Raw genomic sequence first — 6000 nt, 5'->3', positions numbered from 1 at the left:
GGAATCCTTCAAAGCCCCATGGGCCAGAGGATAATATAGCCCAATCTGCAGAATCCTTTACAAATGCATTCTATGAGCACCTGCAGGAATGCATGGATCGTGCTATCCCAAATAAAACCAAGACTCACTCCTCCAAAAACAGGAGACCGGTCTGGTGGACCCCGGCCATAAATAAGCTATACAACAGAAGGAGGAAGCTACTACATGACAGAGCAAAATACCAAAAAGGGAAGGCATCTCTGATCAGTATTAGCAAGAAACTTCAATCCCTCATAAAATCATGAAAGGCCAGTTTTGAAAGAAAAATTGCCCTAGACACTAAAGATAATCACAAGGCCTTCTTTAGTTATGTCAGGAACATGGGCGGAAACTCCCAGATATGCTCTGAATTGTTGCATAACGGTACAAAATATACTGAACCTACAGACATAGCCGACATCCTGGCAGTTAGATTCAGGGCAAACTTCTCCCCCCCTTCCCCTGCAAAGGAGCAAACACCTATCCCAACTGAATGTAACCTCCCTGACATCACAGATGCACAGGTGAAAGCTGCCCTCTCCAAAGCAAAAAACACAGCATCTATGGGACTGGATGGTGTCCCAGGCTGTGTCTTACATGAGCTCCAAGAAGAACTGAACCCTCACATTAAGTCACTGTTCAAACTTAGCCTTACTACAGGATATGTACCCAAAGAATGGCGTACAGCTATAGTGGTCCCACTCCACAAAGGTGGTGCCACAACGGACCCCGGAAACTATCGCCCCATAAGCCTGACTAGACTGGTCTGTAAAGCTATGGAGCATATTATCAGGGAACTCATAAACAAAGACATTGGGAGCCTCCAGACACTGGACCCTACCCAATTTGGCTTTGTTAAGGGCAGATCTTGCCTCTTAAACCTAGTTGATTTCTTTGAAACGGGTACCAAAGTCATAGATGACGGCAAGGTAGTCCACACAGTCTACCTGGACCTCACAAAAGCCTTCGACACAATACACCACTCGGGCATCATAAATAAGCTTACCAGCTTAAATATCAACCCCTATATCACAAGATGGGTTGCAAACTGGCTCAGAGATAGAACCCACATGGTCAGAATCGCAGGTGCCATGTCTGAATCCAAACCAGTTACAAGTGGCGTCCCACAGGGCTCAGTTCTGGGACCTCTCTTGTTCGGTATATACTTCTCTGAGGTTCAGGCTAACACGGGGAGATTATGGCTGACAAAGTTCGCAGATGACTGCAAACTGGGGGCCATAATCGAATCTCCAGCTGACACAAGCATCCTCCAAAAGGGTCTCAGAGAGATGGATGCTTGGTGCCAGAGCCATGGCCTCAAGTTAAATGCTAAAAAGTGCATAGTCATCCCCTTTGGGAAAAACAAGGTGCCCACAAATTACGACATAGGTGGTAATCCATTAAGTGCGGAAGAAGTAATTAGAGATTTGGGGACCAACGTAGATAGTAATCTCTCCTTTGATAATCACGTTGCCAAAGTGGTTAGAAAGACCTTCTATATAGCCCACCTTATCACGAAAGGGTTCGCATCTAGATCAAGAGAGGTCATTGTGCCCCTCTACTCATCACTCATCAGGCCCATAATTGAATACAATGCCCCTTTTGGGATGTACCTTACCCGACACCTGCAGCAACTGGAGAGACCCCAAAAGGACCTCACCAAGAGGATCATGGGCTACAAACAGATGTCCTATGCAGCTCGACTAAAGAAACTCCAGCTCTACTCAGTTGCTTACCGCCTACTCAGAGGCGATCTATGCCTGATGTACAAAGCCATGTCAAACCCAGAATTAATGGACATGCTCCACCTCAAAAAATCCAAGTTCCTTAGAGCTACACGCTCCAGGGACCTAAACCTCAGCACAAAAATAAATAGGACATGCTGGAGAGACAGATTCATTTCCCAGAGGCTCCCCTCACTCTGGAATAGAATCCCAATTCATGTTAGACGTAGCCCCTCGCTGACCCTCTTCAAGTGAAATTTGGACGCGTGGATGGGAAATCGCAAATTCACCCCTGGGATTTCTCCTGTGTCTCTGCTAGACAGAGGCACAGTAAACTAATCTTAAAAGGGTACCTTCTGTGACCTACTTTACAGAGGCACAGTAGGCTAATCTAATAGGGAGGCGGAAGCCAAATACACTCAGGCTAGGCTTATAAATGCCCTAGGGCACATAGCCTAGTATCTACCTATGAACCTAAAACTATATCACGAATAGGGGGAGAGAGCCTGGACTTTTTAATAATCACTGGAACTGGAGAAATCATGCAGTCAGTTAGAGAGTTGCTAAATTCTGATGTAGGCCTTCCAATGGGTGAGGAAGGAGGTCCTGTCTGGGTTCCAGTATCCATGAAGGACATTTTAGGTGAGACCAGGGGAAGCGGAACCATATCTGATGATGCCAGTAGGGGGCAATGAAAATTACTGAGGTCTTAAACCTTTTTACATTTTGCAGAAACTTCAGGATCAGTGGTTAATGGGGGATAAGCATAAAGGAGACCGGAGGGCCAGTTGTGAACTACAGCATCCCCTTAGGGAATCCCTTAGAGAGGGAAACAGAGCAAAGTACCTGCTGCACTTACCGCTCTCTGTGGGGATATAAACAGATCGCAGGTGGGATAGACCCAATAGCTGAAAATCAGATTAGCTACTGACTGAGTGTGGGATCACTCATGCAGGGTCAAAATGGACCTGCTAAGTTTGTCTGCCAGAACATTGGACTTCCCTGGCATATGAGTTGCAATCAGAAATCGATCTAAAGATATCACCCATTCCCAGACCCTCATGGCCTCTCTGCACAGGACATGATCAGGTTCATACTTATTTGTTGATATACCAGACTACTGACATGTTGTCTGTGTGAATTGCATAGTTCATAATGGGAGAATGTCCCGAAAGGCTTGCAACATTAGGACTACTCTCATCTACAGAACACTGATATGCAATCTGGTCTCTAATAAAGTCCATGTGCCTTGACCATCTTCCCCTTGAAATGCCCCTTCCCACCCTAGATGTGAAGCATCCATGGTCACAGTGGCTGTGGGGGAGGTCTTCTGAAGAGCAGATCATTCAAAAGAATCTACCACAGTAAGTACCTCTTGCAAATGGGAGTCAATCTGATAGGAACAGAAAGGCTGACAATGAACAGACCACTGAAGAGCCAGTATCCACTGCAGAACTCACATAAAAAAATCAGGCCAATGGAACAAGACTGATGGCAGCCTTCATGGAACCCAGAGCATGAATTAACATTGCTGGTGGTGAGAGGAGATCTAAAATAGTCTGAACATGCTCTCTCAACATCAGTGTGATGGGGGGACACAGACACTACTTCAGTAGTCGTATCAAGGAGAACCCCAATGACTTTCAGCTTTTGAGCCGGGGATAGAAGAGATTTTTCCAGGTTTACAGTGATGCCCAGAGTGTTGGAAACCTGAAACAAAATCTCTGGCATATATAAGTTGATGCTTGGTTGGGGCAGTAAGAAGCCAGTCGTCTAAACATGGAAACACCCAGAAACATTTCAGTCTGAGGTGAGCTGCAACTACTACCAAACACTTGGTAAACACCCTCTGGGCTGTGGTGAATCCAAAGGGCAGTACTCTGAATTAGAAATGAATGGCTCCCAGCTGAAAGCTCAGATGACTTCTGCAGTACCTGTCCATTTTGATGTGGTAGTATTGATCCTTCAAGTCTACTGAGCACATCCAATAGCCCTTCTGCAGAAGCATTAGTATAGACTGAACCATGACCATCTGAAACTTCGACTTCTTCATGTATTAATTTTGACTGCTTAAATCCAGAAGTGGTCTCTGGTCCCCAGTTTTCTTTGGCACTGAATAGAAGTGGGAGCAAGTTCCAAATCCTCTTTATTCAGTCGGGCCCTTTTGGATGACTTTTTTCCAGTGATTTTTGGATTTCTCATACTGTGTATTCCTTCTGACTGGGTAGGACGTCTGGTAGTTTCCTCCGTTTCTTTGAAGGTGGAAGGGAGAATATGCTTAACACCCATGTATTTGTAGTTACTTCGGTCCAGACATTTGCGTGTAGCAAAAAAAGCTCCCAACTGCTTCCAGAGTAGAGCAGTTGGGCAGTGCTTATTACAGAAGGAATCCCTAAAGCCCTGATTTTGTAGACCCCCTTTGCCTCTGGGTTGGCATCTCTTGTTGAACCCTTCTCCTCTCCCCCAGAAGAAGAATCCCCCCTTGGGATTTTCAGAACTAGGTTTTCTTACCTCCTCATTGGTTTCTTGAGAAAGTCTGTTGAGGGGTAGAAAACTTGATCCCTATGGCAGAAAGAATCTTTCTTTCCTTCTCACTGTGGGTAAGAGTATCTTTGACTGAAGGCCTGAACAAAGATGAGCCATTGAAGGGGGCACTGACAAAGGATGCCTTGAAATGTTGCACAAAGTCACAAATCCTCATCCAGGTATGTCTCCCGATAGCAATGCCTAAGCCAGTTGCCTGTAAGAAATCCTCCACCAAATGGGAGATGAGCCTCATGGAGGTGTTAGACAAACAGGAAGAGAGTATCCAGTTGGGGATATACTTTTTTTGAAGTCCTCTGCAGACATGGTCTCCACTACAGAATCAGACACTTCCTTAACCATCTCTCTCTGCAATCTAGTAAAATGTGCTAAGTAATTTAATGCTGTCAGAGAGAAAGTAGCTGAGGTGTAAACATGCTTACCAAACCTGTCAAATGCTCTGGACTCCCTGTTCGGTGGATGTACAGTTGAGCTCTGCTCAGCTAGATATTTTGTGGTAGCTGCTGTCATAACCATTGCATCTACAGGTATACCCTTGATCCAATGAAGGTGGTCCTTGGGGGTGAAAGAAACTTGTCTGGACATTTTGGTATTGGTTTGATCATGTCCGGCTCCTTCCAAACCTGGTGGAAGGCCAAATCTATAAGGTCATCCGCCAGGAGGGTTCACCCAAGACATAGATGGGCCTGTCCCAAAATCCTCCAAAAACACAGATCCTTCAGAAGAGGGATTTGGGCTGGCCAACCACCTCTTTGTCTAAAGATTTCTAGGATGTCTCCACAGGAGACGTCTTCCAGTGGCGATCATGGGGATCCCTCTCCCTTATCAAAGTTCATGTTCTCAGTGATATACTCCAGAGGTGAGTCTTTGGTCCTCCTTTTCCATGTCTTCTTATGAGGGGACCTCCTCCACAGGATGATCAGGGGAGGTATCAGAAGAAGAGAGGCCTCTCTCTAGGGGCATGTCCTGGAGGCTTCTCAAGGCAGTCTGACCCTGGCTAGGTATGACGGGCTCAGAAGTCAGATACAGAGAGGTATGCTTGAGAGGATCGCAGATCTGAGAGGTTGGGTCTTCTAAGGGAAGAGAAGACCCTTCCCACCCCCTGAAAGGCAGACATACCCAGAGACGCCCTCTTGGAGCTGAAGCAGTTGAAGAGGCAAGAGTAGGGATACTCACAGATCTGAGGTCTCCAGGGGAAATCTGACCCAAACTGTCAAATGCCAAAGCATTGAGAGGATGGGACAGCTCTGATAAAGATGGAGCTGAACCCCTACTCCCAGATCTGATGCCAACACCAGGGATCTTAGACCCACTCTGACTGAAGGATATCAGAGCAGAGCCAGTCAGGGAAACCGGAGTAGAGGAACCAATTTCCTTGAATCAGAGGCCAACTTTCTTGGGTGCCTGCAATACTGGGGCTCTGAAATGGGAGGTCGGATCAGAGGAGATGATATGACTTGGGACACTGGAGCACTCACAGATCTGAGACTGGATGGAACAAGTAAAACCCCCCATCTGAATCTGGGCCCTGAGGAACCTCTGCATCAACCTGTCCACATCCATTTCAGAAAGGCTCCTGGAGGAAGCCACTGATTGTAGTCTTGACTGTCTGGTGGCAGTTTACAAAATTTTTGTCAGTAAGGTCAGAGATACTGACCTAATGGGCACATTAGGAGTTTGGCTTTGGACTCTCAGATCTGAAGAACTAGGATCC

Source organism: Protopterus annectens, chromosome 1.part1, assembly GCF_019279795.1.
Source record: "Protopterus annectens isolate FY-2018-M chromosome 1.part1, PAN1.0, whole genome shotgun sequence".
Taxonomy (NCBI): domain Eukaryota; kingdom Metazoa; phylum Chordata; order Ceratodontiformes; family Protopteridae; genus Protopterus; species Protopterus annectens.
The sequence above is the reverse complement of the archived record's forward strand: the minus strand, read 5'-3'. Positions refer to the sequence as shown.